General features: G+C 38.9%; 1 long non-coding RNA gene across 2 annotated transcripts in view; it reads right to left on the bottom strand.

Annotated features, from left to right (window-relative positions):
• LOC121960480 (uncharacterized) overlaps positions 1 to 26,267 on the bottom strand; it is a 133,118-nt gene that overhangs the window by 33,088 nt on the left and 73,763 nt on the right. Inside the window, exon 5 of one of the 2 annotated variants that reach the window (XR_015775027.1) lies at positions 14,910 to 15,365. The exons of the other annotated variant lie outside the window; for it this stretch is intronic. This is a non-coding gene — a long non-coding RNA (uncharacterized LOC121960480). Of the gene's footprint in view, positions 1 to 14,909; positions 15,366 to 26,267 lie in introns of those variants that run through there. 2 annotated transcript variants of the gene reach the window in all.

The raw sequence follows: 26,267 nt of genomic DNA, 5'->3' as shown, positions 1-26,267 counted from the left end.
TTGCTGACATTTCTCTCAAAGATTCACGATGGTTTCATTTTAACCTCATAGTTTTATATGAAATTGTTTGTTGAGAGAGTGCAAAAAATTAAGCTGTGTTCAAATCATCATCATTGTTTAAGTTCTCGTGGTCACTTTTACCTTGTAAAGTGGTTTATTTAGCCTTTAAGACATAACTGTTGCTATGATTACTTGGAGTTTGAGTTTGCTTTAAAATACTAGTAAACTGCCAACCTGAATTATATTTGAGGTGTCCTGTTATTGGAACTGACACCTGCCATCCACTCGGAAAGAAGTACTTTCTAAGGCCATGGTAAAACTGTACATAATAATCAAAAGAATTCTAGAAATGTAACAAAAGCTTGGAGCCAAAATGTCTTTCAGCGTCCCTGTCAGATGAACCATGAAATATTTTTGGAGATGAGTGTGATTTATGAAAGAGACAGAACAAGTAAACCTTTATCAGTGAAGGTCAACAGGTTTTGATACGTGTAGAGAGAGAAGTCATTCTGCAGAAATAAGCTGCTGGTGGAATTCCGTCAGTGACACACACACAAACACACACACACACACACACACACACGCAGTGTATAATACTTCTATAGCCACACACAGAGAGTATATACTGTATAAACACACACACACACACACACACACACCGTGCACCATTGCACCATTTTCTTGTTCCCACTTTTTGTTTCTATCTCTAACACACACACACAAATACACATACACACACACACACTTCTTGTAATGCATTTGGGGATGAGGGTCAGTGGCCTTTTAGATCTCCACTGAGGTGAAGGGAATAAATAGAGAAAGAGGAGGAGGAGAAAAGGGAGGGAGAGAAAAGATGAGGGCAAAAGAGATGAAACAAATTTTAGAGTGAGAAAGAAAGAAGATTAGGAAGTTGAAGGATGCATTTCTACCTCGCTCTTTATCATTATCATTTATTTCTCAGTTCATTTTAATCTTGTCTCTTTGCTCTCCCCTGAGCTCTCATCTTAATGTCATTTTCACCAACAGGAATAATGGCTGCAGCTGACAAAAAAAAACAGTAATAAAGTAGAATTTTCATGGTGGCACCTAAATTGTCCTCTTCAGAAAATAGATATTACTTTACTTGTCTACTGAAATTTAAATTTAACAGTTTAAAGTCTTCTGTTCAGGATTTAGTGGCATCTAGTGGGGAGGTTGCAGAGTGAAAACATAGCGTGTATATAAAGATGGACGACACGACAGCTCCCCAAAAGTGTTGTACATCATGTGACCTATAAAATTAAAAAAGTGTTTCCATTGCAGTTTTGCAAAATTTGGCTTTTTCAAATTGCCTGAAATACTACCTAAAATGAGTGTAAAAACTTTTTTTGCAAAAAATGGGAGTTTTTTCTGAACTGACGTGTTTCCATGAGGCACATTTTATATTTGCAATTTCAATTTGCATAATTTGAGGGTTAATGGAAACCTGCCTAGTAACACCTCAATAAAGACCTACACTTCCTGTTTGGGTAAGGACAATTTAAGTCAGCTAACTCTTTACACATAATGATGTGGGATGACATTAAAAACATTACTCTGGATTCTATATCACGTCTGTTGTAGTTTAAATACTTCACAACAAAAACTGATTGTTGTATTCATTTTGAAAACTTTTGTAAACTAATGTTTACTGTGTATGTATAGCCTTAAACTTTGATTGCAAATGGAAATAAAGGTCTTATTTTATTTTGTCAGTTTGAAACCTGCATATTTGCCCAACAGCTGTGTAAAAATCTCTCTGTCTCCCCCTCTGTCCACTGTCTGCTGCTGACAGCGGGCAGATCAAACAGTCGTCGATGATGTGGACTTTCCTTTGAAAAACTGCTGCTGAAGGAATATTTAAAACCCATGGAAGAGAGATCAGGCGGATACCTGCCTGTAAGTGTGTTTGTGCATGTGTGTGGGTGTGTGTGTGTGTGTGTGTGTGTGTGTGTGAACAAATTCTTTAAAAATAGATGAAAAGTGCTGACATGGGCAGTGGTTTTGGCTTTCTACTCTCCTCTAGCCTGAAATCACCAGAGCAATTCATGAAATTGAGTTAGTCTGGAACGTCTCAGTTCATTTTGGATTTTCAAGGGTCATTATCAACAGCTGTAGAGTAAAAATGCCTCCGGACACAATTGAACAGACCTAAAAACAATAAGAGCAATAGAACGTGGCGTAGCACTGAGCAACAGACTGCAGTGTTGTGAGGGTGTGCGAGCCAAGAATGACGCCATCATTTCATGTAAACTGCGAAGGCTCTGCAAGTTGTCAGTTATTGTATTCACCCTTTGAAACCTGAGCAAAATCATGGGAAGGGGATGATCAACTTAACAAGCAATGGCCCAAAATTAGCACGAACTTTGTAAGAAGTTACAAGAAATGATCTGAAAAAAAAGTTAAAAAATAAATTAAAACAATGAAAAAACAAAAAACAAACAAACAAATAAGAAAACAACCTTTAAAAAGTGCTTAAAAAAGAATGAGAACATATGTAGTTTTTTTCTGTAACATAATTGTAAATGTATTCTTATAATAATAAAAAAATATAGTTTTAGCTTTATATTACATTTTTGTTAAATTCTAAAAATCCCCTCCAGTTAATTTGCAAATTTTCATTTTCTTGTCACCTTTTGCCAATACCAAGCCAAACCAGAAACAAACAGGAAAATTACATGAAAATAAACAACAAAAAAGGAAAGTAAAAATCAAAAACATAAAATCACTTAAAATATTTCCCTATGATTTAAAAAGATACAAAAATCAATTTTCTCAGGTTTCAGAGGTTTAAATGGTTGTAAAAGGCCTCTAAATGCAGCACAAGCAAAACGATGTCGATCCAGGTGTTATTGTGTTAACAGGCCCCATATCAGATAAACAGTTGTGACTGGGTGACAGCCAGCTCGCATGGAAATCTGTCTGAATGTCAGGTGGACCAGACGAATCCGCCAAAACAAATAAAACAAGGGCTCGCAGATTCGTCTGGTTCCTAACACTTTTCTTCACACACACTCCCATATGCAATGCAGATACACACACTCACACAAACTGCCACTCACACACAATCTCTCTCGCTCTCTCTCGTGGATGCTCAGAAGAGACAAACCAAATTAATTCCCAACTCTCGTTCCGTCTAAATTGTAACCCTGTCTATCAGTCACACTCCATCCTATCATTTGTTCTCTCTCGCAAACACATCGCAGACACCAGCGAGAACCATACTAATCACATTAATTCCAAATTTTCACTGCGACTTTCAAACTCTCTCTAATACGCACAGACAGACACACACACACACACACACACACACACACACACAAAAGAATCAGAATCTGATAAGTGACATGCTAATCATATTAATTCTGTCAATAGCCCAAATCAATGGTTTGCTCCCTCTGGACTGTTGAATGTATTCGGTGCAGGTACAGACATGAGTGTGAATCTGTTATCATTTTCTGTGTTTAGTCACAATATTTATATTTATAAACCAACTTAGATGAGGAAATGAGCTCAAAGTTAAAACTGCCAGAGAGTAGAGCTCAAGAGTTGCTTTTTAGGCTTTCTACTTGCATTGTCAGCTACAAGTTTTTATTTGATAGTGAATGACATCACTGATTTATGACTTAATGTTCCTGTGATCTGGTGTGAAATCATAACATGTGTATTCAAATTACTGAATGCTAATACAACTAAAAAACTGTTAAAGCATGATCCCCTTTTGTTTTTAGTCTGGATCTTGGTAAATCTAATAACATCTGATTGTCTGATCTAAGAGGTCTGGGAGCAGAGTAAAGGGTTAAGAGTTCTGAAATGTAAATTGGAGCTGGACCATGCAAGGATTTAAAAGAAATTAACAAAATCTTGAATTGAATTCTGTAGCGAATGGGGAGCCAGCGCATTTCGGCTAGGACTGGAGTGATGTGTTCCCTGTGTGGAGTATTTGTAAGGAGCCGTGCTGCTGAATCCTGTATCAACTGTAAGCGGTTAATTGAGGCATCATTCAGGCAAGTAAATAAGGAGTTGCAGTAATCTAAGCGGGAGAAAATGAGTATGAAGATGATGAGAATGATAATAGCACCATGTAAAGATAAGCACAAAAAATAACACAGCAGTTTAGACTCGCAGATACAGCCATGCCTATATGTGCCATCTTAACGTGTATTCTCACATCAGTTCGAGCCTGTTCTTATTCCAAAGCGGTCAAAAACCTTTGGCAGTGCTTTCAGTGTAAGATCCAACGTCCAGCGGCGTGTCATGCAGATGCAAAAAGTGTCTTTTGGCATCTACATGACACGCTGCTGGACAGTGTCAGCTGAGAACGTGGCTGGACAGAACCGTTTGCGCTGTTATTATACACCTCTGGATGGCAGGACGGCAGCATGACACGTGGATGGTTGGCGTCAGTTGAAAATGTGCCTGGACAGAACCTGTCGTGTCTGCATGAGATGCTGCTGGACAGTGGCAGGTTAAAATGCTGCAAGTAATGACGTAACATAAAGAGCACAACTGTCCCTATAGGGTGGGAGGGGAAGGGTGGTGGAGGTTTGCAATAAACTCTGGACTTTCATTTGGGAGTTTGATGTTTGCTTCCTATCTGAATGTGATATATATTTTCACATCTAACCATGTGCCTTCCTCTCATAATCCGAACCATCTGTGTCAGCATTTGCTTTTGTTGCCTCAACGTAACCATGTGCAGCATCGTAACACCATGTGCTTCTGTTGACATCATGGTAGCGCCATCCCAGAATGTCAACAGCGGATGCAGATGGACACCTAGAGCATAATATGTAGACGCAGACGTCCACTGCAAAGAGGCAGTATGTGACAACTTGGGTTAAGAACGTGTTGCATAATCTCACATTAACCACAGCGAGGTTGAAATGTAAAGAAATATAAAGTTTTAACATATCATCTTTGTAATAATATACAAAAGTAACATATCCGTGGTTTGCAGAAACGTATAAATCCAACATTTTTTCTGGTGTTCGGTCCTGCATTCTCCTCGCTGCAAAACCAAATAAAAATAATTTATTGTTGATATGTTGGCCACTGCAGTGGTATTATTAACCTGGCAGCAGAGTTCACGTACAACAACAAGCATTTTGTCTCAAGCCTACTTTTCACTTCCTTCACCGGCTGAACCAGCGACTTGGGGATTTGATTGGGATGAATGAGCCAGAGGACAGATGACCTCTAACCTCTGCAACATCTGGTGCAGAGAAGATAACAGTTTCTCTACATCTGACCCTCTCTCTACCTTCCCATATCTCTTTTTCTAAATCTCTTTTTCTTTAACACCCTCTTCTCCTTCCTCGAGCTCTCCATCTATAACTGCACTTGTTTGCCTTCACCCTCTCGCCAGCCCTCGTTCCTGTGTGATTCTCTCTTACAGTACGTGCTCTCTTCTCTGGTCTCGTTTTTTTTTTTCCCCTCCGCTGCTTTGCTGAGATTTAATCAATTCCTCAGTTGCTGCGACTTCCATTGCGACGCCGGGCCAGCTAATTTAAATGTGAAGCATTTAAAATGTCAATTACAAGCTAATTAAATTAATGGCACAATGTGATTTAGCCATTTCGCTCCTCTCGCCCTGAGCAATGGATAAATTGTCTTGGCTCAGGAGAGGAAAAAGGCTAAGTGTTTAATACAGCTGCCGCTTGACTCGCATAAACACACACACGCACACACAAATAGACCCTGCTCGACCTATGGGGAAATTGGTTTTGGGAGAGGAGAGGATGGAGGGATGAGGGAAGAGAGGAGAGAGAAGGTGGAGAGGAGATGTCAAACCGAAGCGACAAGAAAGAAGAGGAGGGTAAAGTCATGAGAGAGCGAGGAAGGAGTACAAAGAGATATGTGAAAGGAGAGAATAAAGAAGGATAAGGAGGGTAAGGAGAAAAATGGGAGGAGGAGAGGAATCAGAGACGGGGAGAAGAGAGTAGGAAGCAAAATGTCAGAAACAGAAGATTAGAGGAGCAAGAAAATGAAAGCAGGAAAAGGACAAAAAAACAGTATTGTAGGCAAAAAGATAGAAGGAGCTAGGAAAATACATGGAAAAGGTAGAAAGCAGAGGAGAGAGGAGTAAAAATTAGGAAAAAGAGGAAGAGAAGGAGGTAGAGGTAGAGGACATAGGAGAGAAGTAGAGAAGGAAATATGATTGGACTTAAGAAACAATAAAGTGGAGGAAGTCAGATAAGAGGAAAATATGTGGAGGATGAGAGGATACCTAGGAGAGAAGTAAAAAGTACAACAGAGGGAGGGGAGAAAGAAGTGGAAGAGACAAGGAAAACGAGAGAAACTGAAGAGATGAAATGAAAAAAAGGAAAATTTGGAGGAGAAGGAATAACAGGATGGAGAGAAGGGGGAGGAAGACGAGATTAGGGTTTGAGAGGAGAGCAGGATACCTGGGAGAGAATGTAGGAGAGAAGAAAAACAGACACACAAGGAGGGAGAGAAACAAGTGGAGCACAAAAGAGAAAGAAGAGACTGAAGAGGTGAAGGGAAAAGGGGAATATATGGAGGAGAGGGGCTGATAAGATGGAGAGATGGAACTTGGAAAATATGTGGAAAAGGCAGAAAGTAGAAGGGAAGAGAGGAGAAAATATAGGAAAAAGAGAGAAGGTGGTAGAGGGAGAGGGGATAGAAAAGAAGTAGAGAAGGAAATAAGATTCGATTTGAGAAATGATCAATTGAAGGAAGTCAGATTTGAGAGGAGGGAAGGTCGGGGGCGAGAAGGAGGAGGAAGGAGAGATTAGACTTTGAGAGGAGAACAGGATACCTAAGATAAAAATGTAGGAGAGAAGAGAAAGAGGACACAAAGGGAGGCAGAGAAACTGTGAATAGATGAAAAGGGCAAATATGGAGGAGAGGGAATAACAGGATGGTGAGAAGGAAGTCGGAAAATATGTGGAAAAGGTAGAAAGCAGAGAAGAAGAGATGAGAGAAAAGGAAGAAAAGAGAGGGGGAGAAAAGAAGGCAGAGGGAGAGGAGACAGGAATGATGCAGGGAAGGAAATACTCCGCGCAGGGAACACATCACTCCAAAGCGAGTGAATTTGAGAAAGGATAAGGTAGAAGAAGTCAGATTTGGGAGGAGGAAAAGAGAGGGGAGAGAGGGAGGATGAAGACAAGTTTAGGGTTTGAGAGGATGATGGGATACAAAGGAGAGAAAGTAGGAGAGAACAAAAGGAGGGAGAGAAAAATGAGGCGGAGGAAAGAGAAACGTGGAGAAACTTAAGAGATAAATGAAAAAGGCAAATATGGAGGAGAGGCATTGCAGAATAGAGAGAAGGAGGCGGAAGACGAGATTTGAGGGTTTGAGATTTTGAGGGTTTGAGAGGATGACAGGATACAAAGGAGAGAATGTAGGAGAGAAGAAAAAATGGACACAAAGGGAGGGAAAGAAACAAGTGGGGGAGAAAAGAGAAACATGGAAAAAACTAAAGAGATAAAATGGAAAAAGGTGAATATGGAGGAAAGGGGATAACAGGATGGAAATAAAAGGGAGGACTGAGGCTGAATGACAGGAAACGCATTGCACAAGTGGGCGAGGAAGAGAAGAGAGGAAAGAGGAGAGCGGCTGGATGGAGGAGCGCAGCGCTCCTTACTCAGCTCGAGTCTTGTGAGCTTGTGGTAAATGGAGTATTGATTCAGAGGAGATGAGATTTTCAGAGTAAACACATAACCAAACTCCGTGCTCGGCTGTGGGCTCAGTACACTCACTGGAGACTTACACTTAGTGTACAAAACATTACTAACGCCGCTCTTATATGGGGCCTCTCTGCTTCTCTGCACAGTCCATGTCTCAATTGTCCTGAGGATCAAAACTGTTTTTTAATCTGCTGCTGCACCTTCAGGTAGAGCCTCCTATAATGACTGGGATGAACTGAGCGGCAAACCTTCGGGGAAGTTCAACTGAAGAATGAAATTCCCCTTAGCAACCAAACATCCATGTCTATTTATCTTTTAAGTATCCGAAGAAATACGAATTCAGATTTTACAAAGTGTGCAGGCATAAAAAAAAATCCCACTGTGTGTATTTGTTATGTACACTGCATGGCCAAAAGTATGTAGACACTAGAGCACCACATCCATGTAACTGCTACACATCTCACTCTAAAACTAAAGGCATTAATCTGCTGCTGGTTTCAGGTTTTCTGTGACCCCATTACCAAAAAAGACGTCGGCATGGTACATATAAACCACAGATATGTTGTGGGTTTTTTTTGGGTTTTTTTTTTTTACAATATTTTGTTGTGAAAATGCTAAGTACATTTCATTTCTTTCTATTTCAACAATGCTGGTGTTAACATGTGGTTAGGTTTAATAATAAGCATTATGCTTTTGCCCAACATTTGTGGAGGAAGTGAACAACAGACTCCTGTGTGCAAGTTAGGGTTCATATATATTTCATCGTTACTGGCAGTGTTTCAACCTGCAAGTCAGGTGCTGTCTGGCCGACTGGCAGCATATCATAACATGCGAAAAGTTACATCCAGCTGTGCTACAAGCTGATGCCGGCCGGTGGCGTATCATATTGCTGCAAAGGTGGCTTTTGGCATCAGTATCTAACACCGACTTTACTGGCAAAGTGGCAGTGTTTAACAAATTCAGAATGGGACTGGGGTGAATTTTCAGGCTGTTGTTAGATTTTGCATGGTTTTGCTTATTTCTTTTATTTCTCTTATTTTTCTTTCTAAAAAGACAGGACAATAACTTGTTTCTTGAATGTTGATACTGAGTCATCCCTGAATGATGACAAAGCCCAAATAATGTCACTGCAACCCCTATGAAGACAACTGGGTGTGCTTTGACCCAATTCTGGAGATTGTCAATCAGGGCAGGGGCGTAAATATATACAGTGCAAGCAGGGCAGTTGCACTGGGGCCCCTGGAGAGAAGGGGCCCTTAAAGTAAGTGGGCCTTATAACAATATGTTAGGCAGGAAAAGACCCTTTGGAGTCATACATACTGTCACCTGACAAATATGCACATTAAATTGGTGCCATTTACTCAATGTGTCATTGAAAAAGAAAACCCACCTTGATCATGGTTTTGCATGATCGATCTAGAACATAATATGTTAAAAAACCTACATGCTCATCACAGATGCAGATTATACAGTAGCTAGTTTAAGCACATAGCTAGAAACTACTGTGCACTAGGGCCCATCAAAACTGTGTGCACTGAGGCCCCTGGCAGTGTCTTCATATGTAATTTTGCTTATTGTGGTGTCATTCCTGGAGTATCTTCAAAGCTTCATATCCCTAAAATCTGTATAACCTAAGCCTAAAGGTTATGTACCTTAAAAAAAACATCAGGTTTTGCAAACTTAAAAAAGAAACAACACAGTGATCCAAAAAGATTTTCAAATGTACTATAAACTAAATATTTCTTAACACTCCATAAGTTCTTTGTACTTTGAATATTATTTAGTTTTCATTTTTAGAGTAGAGAGTAGACTACAATGTTATGAATTTATCCTTCATTTATCTGGCGCCACTGTGGGTTTTTGGGAAACATTTTGAAGGGTTAAACTTGTATTAGAAAAGGCAATCAGCATAGCATTTTTTGATTGGTGACCAGAAGTTCAAATAGAAAAGCTCTTGGCCAAAACAATTTATTGTTGTATTTTTAGTGATTTATTAAAGGTGATTACAACTATAAAATGATACTGTTAGTGGTGATAAATTATGTGTCAAGGACTTCTGTAAAAGAGGGATGTTTACACCGAGCAAACCATCATTCTGTTAGTGTAGGCGTTCATTTTTCTCCTGTTTCAAATAAAAGGCAGCTGCTTTTTAATTAAGCTCTCTCCTATTTTCTTTCTCTAAATAAGAGTGGTTCATATCCTGTTGAGTTTGTTACCCAACATGTAATTAGCTTGCATACAGATTTCTATCTAATGAGCGATGTAAACTTCCTAACCAGCCGCTCAGCGTTGCCAAGGCCAAGCACACAGCGATCGATGCACAGAGATCATAAAGTGAAACAGTGGTTAGGAAATCAAGATGAGGTACGGCCTTGGGCAGTGAGCTAATTATGTGTGGTTGCAGAGGGGAGGGCGAGAACAGATTAATTGATGTTTCTACATAAATGCTTTTCCTAACAATCAATACCTGACCGTAGGAATGCTTGCATACAATAACATGATGCAGCTTTACGTGTTCTGCACTCACACATACACTCACTTCTGTAATTCTGAGGGCCTTTATTGACATGTTCAGCCTCAGCATAACCACTTTTAGTCCTTTCTCGAAAACTCAAAATGGTCCTCACAAAGACAATTTTACAAAGACGCACTCCATCAAATAATTACAACTTTCAAAACGGAAAAACAAGTCTTCTGATGTCAAATTTATTAAAGCCTGATTGTGTTTCAGTATTCAAAACACTTGAACCTTTTTATTTATTTATTTTGAACATGTACGCACAGAGGGTGGTGAAGGCCTTTTTTAAATTACTAAAACAGATGAAAAATAATAAATAAATCTGCAAATACAGAAACTCTGGATGAGGTACAAACACAAAACACAAAGACATGAGACCTGTGTGTATTCACAGTGTACGAGGAACTACTAAATGGAGAAAAAGACAAAGTAACAGTAAAAGTTTGATCTCTGAGAATTTAAATCTCCTTTTTTTCATATTATTTTTCTGTATTTCTTACTAAGTAGAGAAACTTAAGATCGGCTTGTATCTGTCCAATACCCCCCAAATAAGTATACAGTAAGACTGCAGCAAATACTACAGTGCCGAGTAAAGTATATGCCAAAAACATTTTAGGCAATGTAACACTGATGGTGTGCAGTATCTGATCATACTATATCTTTCAGCAGCTGGACATTGTTTAAGATATATATATTTTTTTGATTCTATTCTTAAAAGTTTAAAATTTTTTGAGACACACACAAAACCTGTGCTGTAGGCATACACTCTGTTGCTAGCAGAAAAAGGTAGCAGCTGGTTATGACAGTACAACATCTAGCAGGTCAAGAATCTGATATTTCCATTATTTGGTGGAGACCAAAACTGAGCTAAAAAAGAGTGAATATAGGACTTAGTCCATGCAATGACTATATTCATCCCACAGACTTAAAACTTGCAAATAAATGCTGACTAGGCAGCTATTGCTATTGCTGCAGTTGATAACGCAGCCAGACAGAACCTTTCGCGGCAGTATGACACGCCGCTGGATGACCAGCAGGCACCTATTGTGGCTGTAGAATACGCCTGGGATTGTGACTGTATATAAAGATGAACGACATGACAGCTTCCCTATAGTGGAGCTTACACATCTCGATCGCCCCCTTGTGTCTGGCTGCAGTATAGGTCATAAAGTCTGTGTCCCAGATATTTTAGCTCCACTAAAGCATAGAGGGGGTAAGTGTCTATCTTCATATACAGTCTACGGTAACAACCCAATATAAGGAGCTGAGTCCTATGAGGTGGATGGGCCCAACACACCCCGGACTTTCACCTGGGAGCCTGCTGTTTGCTTAGCATATTAATGCTGAGCCAAACCATGTTTCTTATCTAAACCTTACCGTGTGCTGCGCGGCAATACAGGTGTTTTTCATGTGTTTTTAATTCCAAGAACGTCAACAACAAACGCAGGAGGAGACCTAATGTGGATGTAAACGTGAACGGCATTGACAAAGCAGATTATGCATGAGTGCAAAATATGATGAGTTAGCCTCTAATGCACAACCGCAGGGTCCAAAATCCTCGACTCAGGCAGGATTAGTCATTCATCCTGATACCTTTTCTTATTCTTGTGATTATCTTATTATTATCTCTTATCTTATCTTTTTCTTGTAACGACAACATTTCTGAAATGAAGCAATTAGAACCATTAATCAAATGACACAATATATTATTATGAATTGCAGAATTGCAGTTTGTTATGAGTCGTATTTCTGTACAAGAAAAGGACATTTGAATGCTGACAGCTGGATGAATATCTGCACAGAACTTAATTTAAATCTTGGCACACAACAGCAGAGAGCTGCTCCATGCACCTTAACATGGTGTGTGTTGTAATGTAAAAACAGATTAGTGGGTGTGTGCTGTGCGGTGACAAAGAGAGAGAGAAAAAACCCAATAGACAAAACCAGAGGCATTTCTAGAATTTAAGGAGATTGGAGGCTTAGCCAGGACTTCTGTATTTTGATGCTTTTTTATGCACTCTGGCGCTTTATTTAACCTGAAATATATATTTTTTTCAATTTTAATCATGAATTCTAATGTTAAAAATATTAGTAGTTGTTAGTAATTAGTACTGAGCAGAAACAGAATACTTTACAACTGTCATCATGAAAAATGTACCGAGGAGAGTTGGAAAAATAAATGAGTAAGACAGAAATGACAGATCATTAGATCCAGGTTTTTTACCATTATTAGGAACTGTTTGTTATTTTTGAGAGAGGAGGGTGATGCAAAAAGGGAGAGGCTTTGCCAAATAATTCTTAAAGCATTGGGGAGGGACTTTTTTTAATTCAACTTTTTGGAACTGCAAACAACTTAAATTGGCTGTTTCTTGTAATTCTTTTACCATGGATTTTTAAAGAAAGCATGCCTTCCACAGGTTTGGAAGTCATGTTTTTTTTTAATTATTATTTTATTTTTTGGCAATTTACTTGTCTTTTAATTTTTTTTCTCTAAAAATTTTTTGCTAATTTTTTTTCATTAAAAGTTCTGGTTAATTTTAAAGAAAATATGTCTTCCAAATCTGCAGGTCTGCCAAAATAAACATTGCTGAAAAATTGCACCATTCATCACAGCCAGAAACTGTATGAACAGAAATTATTGTATTTTCAAATTTCCAACGGCCCTTGAACACCTCATGTGTGACAAACACTTTGTAGCATTGAGGAGGAAACCTCGCCACCTCCTTCCTCTGATCAATAAAGAACAGTCACCCTAGGCCTATTCTTAAGTACAGATTTACTGCCACACCTATTTTTGTGCTGCATATATATTTACACACACACATACACACACACACACACACACACACACACTGAAAAACACCAACATAACAGGCACAAAATCAAAAATATACGCTCATAAACAGGCACGTTAACTGCTGTATGCACTTACAGAAAGATGAGCTTGTCTAAATGAACACACACAGAGAGGCGAATGCACCTGAAGGCATCACACTTAAATATGCTCTAACACACACACACACACACACACAAGAGACAAGACAATTGTGCGTGACATGCTAACAGATATCTTTCCAAGGCGAAGACGAGACAGTAATTACCACCATCTTCAATCGGCCTGTTAGCATTCAGCTGCTGCCGTTCCCTTATCGCACTGAAACACTGTGATTCACCACATCAACAACAGCGGCGGCGGCGGCGAGCATGTACTAACGGCCCAATCAGAGGCTCTCACTCAAATCCCGCAACATCACATTAGAGACATGTTTCCATTCCAAATGTGTTAGTGTGAGTATTTGGCAACAGTTTGCAGGACTAATTTTGACAAATATGCAGCTGCGATCGATGTTTTTAAATGACAGTTATTGCTCTTAAAGCTGTTCATTTTCTGTTCGCGCTGTTTATGTTTCAATTTATCTCTCTTAGCGCGGCTTGTAAACCAATTTGAGCTGTATCTGATGCTCACATTGTCCCGAGAGAGGCTACTTCCTTCACCTGCTGTTTCATCACTACCACCGAGCTGCCCTGAGCTGCTGTTTCACTGTGTGAATTTCAGAGGAGCTGCTGTGGGGTCATCTGATGTTTATTAGCTGTGTGCAGCAAAGACATGTTTACTTAAAAGTTACAGTCACATAATTAATTTAAGGGAGAACATAATTACCAAAAATCATTACTGTATTTTGAGATTAGGGATGTCAGTTTCAGTTAATTTTGCTTTCAAAAGCCTGACACCAATTAACCTGTGACTTAGTGGTTACACAAAATAATTTGTTTACAAGTTGTGGGCTAAGTTTTACAAAAACAAACAGAATCTGACAGATTAGCGTCAGTGAGTTTAACCAAGGTGTACGAAGGTGTATGAACGCAGCAAAGGAAAAGTGATGTTGATTCAGGTTTCTAAGGGTTAATTGGGGAGTATGAACTCATCTTTTTCTAAGTATTAAATTATAATTAACATTACACTTGTGATTCTAAGTCTTAACTTTCTAACTCATAACAGTTTTGATTGGAGCAAATAAAATTAACTAAAAATGTACATGATTCAATGGTAAAATATATCAGTGCACTCACACAAACACATCCAGCCTTGTCTCTGCTAATTTCTGACCTTTTGTTTGCTGGGACAAAGCCCAGGCTGCTTCATTATTTAAATAAATGGTGATAATGATCAGTAATTGTTGTTTCTCTGCACCCGAGAGCCTAATGCTAATCAGGCAGACACAGGCTAATGAGGTGAAGACAGTCCCACCAGTAAACAATGTGTTGATGTAAGAGAACATGCGCCCAAAACCGCAACACTCATCCAAGTTCAGTCCCAATGTTTACTTCTTGCATGTTGAAGAGTTCAAAAAGGTCACTCATGGAAACAAACTGGCATGCAGGTGATTAAACTAATCTCATCTTATTGTTTGTCTCTTCATTCCTGCACTCGAAACCCTTTCAAAGAGACACTAACGCTCACACTGTCTTCATCTATGCATTCATATTTACTCAATAATAAAACTCTTAAAGCATTTGAGATGTTAACAGTATTTTACTGAACCTCAGCATGCAATTATGAACACTTTATATAGATTATATTTAAAGCATTTATGAATGTGGACTAAATGTAACTGTTGGTTTGAGTCCCTTATTGTTGCTTGTAATTTTGGTAAAACTTAATTAAAGCTCTTTGTCAACATCCATGGTGTATGTTGCTTTTATTGAGGCAAACTGAGACCGTTTTCAAAGATACATACATTTTCATACATGTCACTCTGATGGTCTGAGACAGTGCGAAAAAATATATATGTAAACATTAATAACTTTCTCCCAAATCCCCAAACATGAGTGCTAAAGCACAAATTGGAAAAGATGTTCAAGGCCACGTTTAGAAGAAATCGACCTTAATATGATAATATTGTGAAAATGATCCTCGTGTACATGTCATCTATCTGCAAAAACAACCGAAAACGCTGCAGTATGCATGCCAGGCCAGTAGTTGGCAGTGTAACTTCGAATGACACACTGTAGAAAAACACCACCAGTGAGTGCGAAGTGCGGCCGTGATGACACCGTTATCACTGGATCTGTGCATTGCCAGTTTCCATGACGACAGAGGGGGTTAATTTTCAAATGATTACACTCCGGAACCCGTCTTCAAAAGTTTGCGTTTTCAGGCCCCAAAACACGCTTCCCTGTGAACAAAAGGCCAAACCGCAACAAAAGTTTAATGTTTCATGCGAGCACCACTGCCGTGTCAGTAGTCTCTTAGATGACAGTAAGTTTCCAGGTGAATGTTCTGAGTATTTGGGTACATTTTCTGCTTCAGAGATGAGAAGAGCTAATTTCGGTATAAAATTCGCTCGTGTTCACTGAGGCTGCTCGCAACTGGTAAAAAGGGTGTTTTAGCGGGAAATCCCGCAACACCGAGATCACTACTGCACAGACTCTGGCTTTAAATGATGTCACCAGCACAAGATGGCAGCTGCCATATCTGGGATATTTTAGCTTGACTTAAGCATAGGGAAGGTAAGTGGGGCCACGTCGATCATTTTTATATACAGGTTATGGTCCATTTATGTGGCAGCAAGTGTTTAAATTTTGAGACTTTTTTTGATTGGTTCTCTTGTTTGAATGTGCGCTGCTACTTGTCTGACAATCAGATTACTGTGTGTTGCTCTAAGCAACTGAAGTCTGCCATTACCTGGCCGGGATCACCTCAATACGCTAAAATGGATGGCTATGGCATGGGGAGGAATGTCTTTAGTGCTGGAATTTCAATTTTTGCCTTCTGAAATCAGAAAAGGGCTCTAACATGTAAATTGTGTTTACGAGTGGTGAAACTGCTGTCAACATTGAATTGTTTGATGTCAAACCTGATGAAACATGTAATAGTTCAGAATCAGAATCATTAGAAAAGTCATCATACAAATTTATATTACTGTAATGAAGTCATTTCAATAGTTGACATTACTATTGTTTTATCAGGAGAGCTAATAATCTGTAACCTATTTTCATTCAAAAATAACTCTTCAACACCACATATAAATGACTAAAATGCCAACAAGTAACTCACAAATAACAAAACTAACAACCTTTGCCACTGTGGACTGGCTTCTTAATTGGCACTGATTCACTTTGAACCAGATTCATCCTTTCAAGTGTCAAGTTCAGCTGCCAGTGTTCAAATTGTTTCTGCCACTGAACATCCAAAAGCCACAGGAGAAGCTGACACCTGTGCCCTCTTTGTATTTGTGTGCATGTGCTCAGATACATGAATCTTTATATGTGCTAAAATCTGTGTGTGTGTGTGTGTGTGTGTGTGTGTTATAGTGATTTATTTCCTGTTTAATCGGGTTTGGCAGAGCGGACTGGGCTCAACCTCAGCGTCGAGGTGTATTTATGGTGTGTGTGCGTCTCAGAGAGAGTATTTATAGCTCCGGTCCAATCTGTGTACCATCCAGCTGCAGTGAGGAGATAGCGGATTCAAACACAACACAGAGCGCCTATATCAATATATTTCACAATCACACACACACACACACACACACACACACGCACACACATGCACTCAGGTACAAACATAAACGCTCACAACACCAAATGTGGCTGCATTTCTGTATAATTCCTGTAGAATATGATGCCATTTAGTGTATTTGCCCTTTAATTAATACTGCCTTTAAATAAAGATTCTAATTTTTGTACAGATTGAAGGCACAGATTGCATGTTTATTTTTCATTTTACAATATAATAAAAGTAAATTCAATGGCTTCAGGAAATAGAACCTCATATTAATCAATTTAGCATAAATTAACGTGATGTAATTACTTAACTGTCTCTCTGTAAAAACTTTAATATTTTTGTAATTCAACCAAGACAAAGATATCACAAACCATGCTGCAATGCCAGTTTAAGATAAGTCTAATGTTTCTAACTTAATAAATAAATAATAAAAATAAATTACCACAAAATAATTAAAAAATACAATTAGATCCAATTAAATATAGAAAATTTTCTATAAAAAGATTTCACTCACGGATAAACTGACATAAGGCTGAGTATTTTTCCTATTTCATGACAAATTAACATCATTAAAATGATTAAGATTTAAATTTAAAAATAGAATAATTTAAGTAATAATAATTAGTATTTATTAATAACTTTAATAAATTCAAAAAGGTTTTCTGATGGATAATTGGCATAATGACTAAACGACAAGGTCTTATTTGTGATTAAGGTTGCAATGATGTGAGTTTTTGATAATTGAATAACCTTCTCAGAAAATTTCAGAATATCAAGGTATTACATAATAATCATCAGCTATAGTTACACCACAGCGTTCAATTTTTGTTTTTGTTTGTTGGAAAAAAACGTATTTGTAAAATGATGTGAATGCACCTAGAATGATAACCATCTATTTTCATACCAAGATATTAAAATAGGTACACTCCTGCATCCGGTTCTTATCAGCATAAGAAAAAGGTTGGTGGAGGTGCATTATGGGGGACGTGGTCTCAGAATTTGTAAAATCTTTCATCTCTCCTCCCTCTTTTCTTTCTCTGCTAGCTCCGTCTCTCCCAGTCTTACTAAGCGATGCCCTACGTGACTCTTTCATCAAAGAGAATCAAAAGAATTCATATTAAAACCAAACCTGGAGCAATGTGTGTGTGTGTGTGTTTGTGTGTGTGTGTGTGTGTGTGTGTGTGTGTGTGTGTGTGACCACAGCCTTCATTCCTGATTAGCAGACGTCGTTAAATTACAAGGTGTTGAAAGTGCTGTACTCCTTGTTAGCGGCTGATGCATTTCCCTTGTTAGCTGGCATCACATCAGCATGTGTGTGTGTTCGTTGATTCAAACATGCACGTGTGTTTGTGTTTGTGTTTGTGTGTGTGTGTGTGTGTGTGTGTGTGTGTGTGTGTGTGGTTAACTGGGTAATTCAGCGTGAAGCCTGTGAGGCCTTTGGAGTCTGCACACTGTCATCATAAGGGTCCTTGTGGATTAGAAATGCTAAATGGGGGGAGGGTGGGGTAAAAAGAGGGTGAGAAAGAGGGTAAGAGTGAGAGGAACCGAGGGAGGAAAAGGGAGGAGAAGGAGAGAGATGATAAAGAAGGTTAATGACAGTGTAAGAGGGCGAAGAGGAAATGGGGGGATGAAAAGGGGATGAAGGTAAAAAGGGATGACAAGGAGACACAATGCTGAGAATGAAGGAGGGGGAGGATGAAGGAGAAAGGGACGAAGCGTGGAGGGAGAAAACATGGAGGGAGTTTAAAGAAAACTCAGTGAAAAATGGAGTAAAAAAAGGCTTGTGTGAAGGAGATGAAGAGAGAAAAGGTGAGGATGACAGGAGCGATGAGGACATTTGCTCCCCCGCTCTCTCTCCTCTTTGTTCTTGGTCCTGTAAAGGTCAGAGATCACTTATTAACTCCTTAAAATATCTTGAATTTAATGACGACCCTTTCAGATCCCCGTTCTTAATTATCTTGCTGTCTCTCATCATCAGCAAGGAGGACAGAAAACGAAGTCTTTAAACTTTGTTCCATGATCTGTCCGTTCTCTTTCTCAGCTGGGTTCTTTTTCTCCCGTGATATTCTCCCGCTGTTCGTTTGGCGTCTCTTTCTTTCATACCTCCTCCTTATTGCATGAGCTCTTGTGTCTTTTTCTTCTGTTTCACTGTAGCCTTGCTTTCGTTTCTGGCCCTCTCTCTCTCTCTCTCTCTCCCTCTCTTTCACACTCTTTTCATATCGATGCAAAGCAGAAGGTATTCAAGGATTCTTTTACTTCTCAGTTTTACAGTCGGCTCCTCAGTCAGCCTTTCTCTCCCATGGCGTCTGCCCAGGTTTGATCTTTGTTTCTCTCAAAGAGACCCATAGAGGGACTGGATTGAGGATTGAGTGTGCATGTGTGAGTGTGCGCATGTGTGTGTGTGCGTGCGTGCGTGTGTGTATGTATGTGCACCTCTGGACTGTCTTAGGTTTGTGCACACTTACAAGCACCAACCTTAAAGCCTTAGCCTACTAAACTGAAAAGGACAAATTTCTAATTCAGTATGTTGAAAAATCCCTATCAAAGACTGTTTGTGATTTAAGGACTGGGGAGGTACTTATGTTCATTATTTTGGACATACAACTTTAACTGAATTTTACATACCCTCTGATCCCAAAAACCTGCTATCAGGTTTAACCTTTTGAGACCTGACCAAACTGAGCAATTGATTTCTTACCTGGAAATTAAAAATAAAATAAAATAATTTTAGGTATGTACCTATGATATTTATAAATACAGATTTTTCCAGCATCTTAGCATTTTTATTTTTTCCCTAGTAATTTTTCGTTTACATTTAAAAAAAATAGTTTCTTTTTAAATCGACAAGTTTTTGGCAATTTCCTACAAAGTTGCTCACTGACTTTTTTCCCATGTTTTTGAAAGAAATCACAGATATTTGTTCAGGGCTCAGAGGTGTTAAATACATGTGAAAAGTGTCTAAAAGCAGCACAGGTAAAGTGATATCGCAGGTTTCACATCTCAACAGCTCTTCCGTCATAAAAACTGCAGGACACCACGTTACAAAATCTTAGCTTGCTAGTTTAGCCTCAAAATCACTTTATTTGCATTTAATTTAAAATTTCCATGCACATGCAGGAACATCCTGACCACAAGTAATAGGAAAAAAGAATATACAAGATATGGGCAGTCTCTGCAGAAATATCTTTAGTAAAATCATCACTTGGAAAAATATTGAATTGCTTTACGGTACAAAATAAGAAACAACTGATTAACTGTTCATCCATTAGCATGACCTTGATCCAGAGCAATCAATGCTTTCAAAAAAGTTAGAGCTTTTCTATATGAGTTTCAGCTAATCAAACATGATCAACAGACACCTGCGCTACATTATGTCTTCTTCAGGGTCACAGAGACAGACTAAGAGCTAATTAAACTCCATGCGTCCTTTAAACATCCTATTCATGACCATATCAAAAGAAATGCAAGTTACTAGAGGAAAAATAGACACTAGGCTTTGGCGGTGTGTAATATTTCATATACGTATTTCTATATTAAACGGAAAAATAGAACTGTACACCCTTTGAATCCTTTTTTTTTTTTGGTTAATAACATACAAACATACAATAAGTTTAATAGAAAGAGGAGTGCATATATTTATAACAGGATTGAAAAAAATACCTTGTATACTGTTGTACCACCCAAGCCTAAAAGACACTAAATAGGAGATATAAATGATTGAATACCAACAATATAAGTACATGCATTCTTCTGAAAATGTATTTTTGTGGTCATGAAAATATGTTTTTTTGGCTGGAGATCAGGGAGGGTGTCTAGCTGCTTACTTAGGGCCTCGTTCCTCTTAAACTTTCCTTACAAGGAACTGAAGCTCTAACAGTCTCACTGTGGCACCTCCATATAAACAACAGGCTCCTTGGCAGCAGCTCCAGACTCCGTATGCGTCAGGACATTTTTAAATTTTTTTTCCCACCACCAGAAATTCTCATCCCAGTAAATCTGACATGTAAACAAAACTGTTTTTGTTTCATAACAGATTTTCTGAGGCAAAACAAAAGAGCCAACAAAACTCTTTAAGCAGCAGGATTTTGTCTTCCCTGAGGGGGGGTACTTTGAACGGAGCTCAGATGAATTGGTTGAGCTTATGTTCTCATTAAAATAATTGGTAGAACAGCCAACTCACTTGCTCGCCTCTCCGACGAGTGATTTATCTAAAGGCTGTCAACCCGACTGAAGACGGGGAGAGGGAGTCTGCAGGGAGGCACCAGCACGTGTGTGTGTGTGTGTGTGTGTGTGTGTGTTTATGCATAAGCATAGCATGTGTTTCACATGGGTGTTTTGTTGTATAAGTCCACCTCTACATTTATGTGTGTGCATCAAATATTTATCTTGTCTTCAGTATAAATACTATGCACACTGACCGTGTGGCAGATTGTGTGTGTGTGTGTGTGTGTTTCCGCTGTTTAAACCAAACATACAGCAGCTGTTTGAGATCACTGATTTAATTTTTTGTTTTTTGTCTTAATTTTTTCTTCATTTCGCACTCTCATTTTTCTTCCTCCTGTTTCATCCCCACCTGCCTCATCACCTACCAAAATGCATTCCTTCTTCAGAGCCGTTTTTTGCATGAATTATCAAATCCCAACTTGCTATCACTTTGTCTCTGTTTGCCTGTATGAATGACATTGATCGTAGCTGGAGAAAATCAGGAGCAGACCTGCTGCGTTCATCATAACAGGGTTGTGAGGAGAAAAAAAATTCAAATTAACTCAAATGGAATTAAGCTGCTGCAAGCGTATCCGTGTGTGCGCGATGCCAGTTGGATTTGTGAGACAAAATAAAGCTCACCGGCTGTACACACCATGTCTGCATGATAATCAAATGTTCTCCAGTGGAAATAGCTAATTGTATGGCGGTTTGCTCGTCAGAGTCGCCGTATCTTTGCCGGCACAAGACAAAGGAAAGAAGACAGAAACACAGAGAAAAGTTAACAGGCAAGAGAAAAAATTGAGGGGAAAAAGGGACCGGCAAATAGAAAATGGAGAAAGGTAGGCTGCAGATAACAAGCAAAATAAGAGGAGATTAAGAGAGGTTTTAGTTCAGAAAGACAAAGAAGTGAGACAAGAAGAGGTGGAAATGATGAGAAATGCTCCAGCTGGTTGGCGTTTCTTTCACATCCGGCCGTCTTCGTGCTCACACTGACTGAGAGAAGCCAATGACAGAAATCTGTCTATTGTGTCTCTGAATAATGTTTAAGTCATAATGTATAATCCAGAGACACAGATGTTCCATAACATTTGCGTGGCCCTCAAGAACTAAACAAACTAGAAAAATACACTTTGTACAGTGTAGATTAACCTTGGATGGTATAACCTTGGATGTATACTGTTGTATAAAGGTACAACAGTATACAGAAATCCAGAAGGTATGTTTTTCAGTCCGGTCATAAATACATGTGCTCCTCTTTCTATCACACCTATTGTGTGTAGTGCACAGCATGCAGCACCAGAGCTCAGTCTGTGGTCTCTACTAGTGGAACAAACAGCTGAGCTGAAAGACTCTGCAACACCTGGTGGTGGAGGGAGAAGTTACAGGAAGAGAGGGATTACAGGGAAAAACAGCATATATTTCATCTAACATCTAACGTGGTGAATGAAGGATTCATTCATTCATTCACTTCAGCCAAACCGCAGCAGATGATTATTGGAACAGCAGACTTAAAAAAACAGAGTACTAGCAAGGTTTACCAAGACAGTTTGGGTGAGTTTTATTTTGTTTCAGTCGATTTTAAATGAGGTGTGTCATATTATAATTTAACGAAGCAATTAAGTCTCATTAGTCTTCCGTGACCGAGAGAAAGTTGAATTCAAAAGGTGTAAAGTTGTATTTCCAAACATCTTTTTGAGATTCTAAGTAGTACACTTGCCGTGGGGTGGTTGCTAGCTTCACACAGTTATACAATCATATACCGTATAAAAAAAATTTTCATTAACTAGGTATATTACATATATACACACTCATAACATTCATACTCACAGTACGGCTAAACACATTACAACACAATCAACACAACTCAGAGACCATCTAACACGTTCATTAGCTCCACATCATGATTGATCTCTTCAATAGTGGAGAAAATAAAGTATCTGGAAACGTATCCACTAAATTACAAGAAAAATTGGATCGATAGCTCAAAATCCATTTTATATCTTCAGCACCATCAAAAGTGTATATCATGTATAGTATTCTACAGTTTTACTTGTGTTAATAAATACAATCATAACTTTTTGAAAGTACAACCTTCTTTTCCATCACTGCCTATCTTCAGCTTCCTGCTGTCTTCCATTGTTTATATTCTTCTAATTTACCTCCTTCTTCTTACCCAAAAATTCACTCTCCCTTCAGTTCATCCTTCCTTCCATCACTGCCACACCTCCATCCATCCCTCCACTCATCTATATTCTTTGATCACAGCGTACAAGAGAAATGATCTTCACGAAGCCAGCACCTGTGTTTTAAAAGCCTGACAACACCAGCAGATATCTCTCTCTCTCTGTGTGTGTGTGTGTGTGTGTGTGTGTGTGTGTGTGTGTGTGTGTGTGTGTGTGTGTGTATGTGTTGAATGTCACACTGAGCAGGTAAACAAGTGAGGTTGCTTGTTATGCATATGTATCTGTTGTCAAAAACCAATCATTGCTGCCATGAGAGAGGTAACTGCACAGGGCAGTGACAGAAATATCAATGACACTAAATATTTGGCGCCCCACAGGTTCAGGTAAACACCCTGTACATATCATAGCTCCTCAAATAAACAGCCTTCATCAACTTATTGTTCCTCAAAATGAGCTTAGAATATATGCAGGCGAGGTTCAAACAGGTACACAAAGAACCGTCTGAAGTCAGAATGAAGGTTATACACAACAGGAGAGTCACGGCTGAAATAACGACAGAGCAGTGAAGTGGAAAGCAATTAAGTGTGGTATATTCAGGTGAAGTGCAAAACACAAAGGTTTTTAAAGTTTTCCTGTCTGGCTTTGATCAACCCTTAGGGATGCATCTTTCGTGTGTTTTATTCTTCATTTTTTGATCATTTTGGCTGTGTTCATGCATATGGCATACATTTTGTCAAGATTGTGTATCTTTGTTTAATCTTGAAATTTCCACCTCAGCTCCTACAATAAGTCTAAAATACATTTTGTAAACTAAACTGTAATATTCATATTTGGCATATGGAGGAAATACATGCCATTTCTACTAGGTGCACTAACACAATCGGTGTTGCTGCTAATCATTGACATATCCCAGGTTCTGGTAATAAAAAAAAATCTATAGCATGTAGTATATTTAAAACCTGGTGTTTAAAGGGTTAACACTCTAAATATTAATTATAATATCTGATATCTATGATTAGGACTGATTTTGGTTGAAAGATAAACTCAATGAAAATAGGAAATAATATTAATGTATAAATTTTTTTTAAACCTTGATTTTGAAAGGCCCATTTAGTGCACAGAGCGATACGAGTGTGTGTGATATTAAAGCGGGCCCTCAGGGTTAAGAGGATAAACAAGTGGTAGTCCTATTCTATCTGCCTTTCACTCAGGTAGCAGTCTCCACCACACAACACTTAGGGCATGTGAATATGACAGAAATAATACACAACAGGTTTGTCCAAAACTATGAAAATTACAGACAAGGTGGCTATAAAAGCTAGAATTACCGCTTGCTGTTGTATGTCCCCGTGGACCAGTCGAGTCACACTTAAAATTTACAGCTATGTAAATATGTAGGAAAAAAAATCCCTCTTTTTGTGGTTAGCTGTGTAATAAAGAAATGAATCATAACACATAAAACTACAGTTTGAGTCCCAGGAATATATATATAAAAATAAGAAATGCATTCAGTAAATCTATTAAGCACACATTTTAATAGAAGTTTCATTTCTGCTGTGAAAGGCTCTGAATGTTTCAGACTGTTTCAGTCCGTCTTTTGAAATATTCATCTGAGGTAGAATTGCGACGTCACCTTTCCCTCACCTTTAGTGCAACTTTTTACTGCAACTAACAACGTTTTCCAGTAAATTCCCTGTTTAATTGAAAGTTTGTCTCAGCTTGCTCTGCTTGATTCGGGTGAATGTGAAGTGTGTGCATTAGCTTTGCTTTATAAATCATCAGACTCTTCATTTACCCGTCTAACCTTCATCTTTTGCTCCTCGTTACATTTACCTCTCTATCAAACTTTTCTATACTCCGTCTAATCATTTAATGTTGGTGGAAAAAAGACACTAGAGCACTGCAAAGCTGAATTTGTGGCAGGTAGAGTAAATCACAGACAGGGCGAATGTTTCCACCTCAGGCGAAATGTCGTCTAAAGGCATTCATCAATATGAGTGACGGCGTTGGGGCAGGAGCTCGGCCAACTACAGTGCAAGAGGACAGGACTAACAAGAAACCGTCTGCCTGGAGGTTAAGAGTTGCATAAATTATTTTTGATGTCATTCTTTAATTCCATTAGCTTTGCTTCACTACTCTAACCATCAAAGGCCAAATAAACCATTTGGTTGGGCATGTTTTTAAAGACTTATTTGAACCCTGTGACACTTTATTATTTTGCATAAACATTACATAAATCTGTTCATTGAGCTCTCTGAAACTATAACATGTCAAATAAACATGCCTATCTTTGAAAATCCCACCGCACAGAGACGTTTTGTCTTTTTGTTTTAACTAACTACTAACTTAAATGAGGCGAACTGAAAAAGCAGACCATTTAAAGACACAGCGACATCTTGTGGATGTTTTTCGCATAACACGCATGAAGTGAGTGGTACAGATGGCTCAATAACGTTGAGTTAAATTTAACACATTTTTCATTAAAGCCTCTGGAAACGTGGCCTGAAATAGTAAGAATGCACATAATATAACAAAGTTGAGTGTCTCATTAAGTATCTACAAAAATCTGGGTGAAAGTAAATGTAACTACCATCACAAAACCAACAACAAAACAGCTCATTTTGAGGAAAACAGTATTTCTCCAGACTGTGGGGATGGGGCAGATCACATTTTGATTGACACCTGCTTGGATCCCACCTTTGTCAACTGTCTCTCGTCTCCATGACAACAGCCGTGGAGCAAAGCAGAGTCGGCGTGGTACAGCTCCATCTGTCCCAGCCGTCTGACTCTGGCTGCGTTCATAATACAATCTGACGCTCTACACTAAAATGAGAGAGCGGTTGTTCGAAGCCACAGAGCATTTTGTTTCTTCATGAATTAACACACGGTTAAGCTCATCACACACCACTCTGTTCGGCGCTTAGCTGCTCCTTTTCCCCGACAGTGTCTAAAGTGCGCTCTGACACTCCCAGAGTGCAGTGCTCTGGATAACCAAACAGTACATTCAAACAGCAATACGGAACCGAATTTACGAACGGTCCAGTTTGTGCCACAGTGCGCTCGGCACTCATAGTGAGTGTTTTCAAATGCACACTACTGAAAGGAGCATTGAGGGATTTCAATTTGGCATTGGTTTTGATTGGTTTTATCCATATTACATGATATGGATGTGGAATAAACACGCC

This window comes from Plectropomus leopardus, chromosome 2 (assembly GCF_026936395.1).
Source record: "Plectropomus leopardus strain MGB_pleo_1.0 chromosome 2, ASM2693639v1, whole genome shotgun sequence".
NCBI classification, from domain to species: Eukaryota; Metazoa; Chordata; class Actinopteri; order Perciformes; family Serranidae; genus Plectropomus; species Plectropomus leopardus.
Note: the sequence above shows the minus strand (reverse complement) of the source record. Positions and strands in the feature narration are given on the sequence as shown.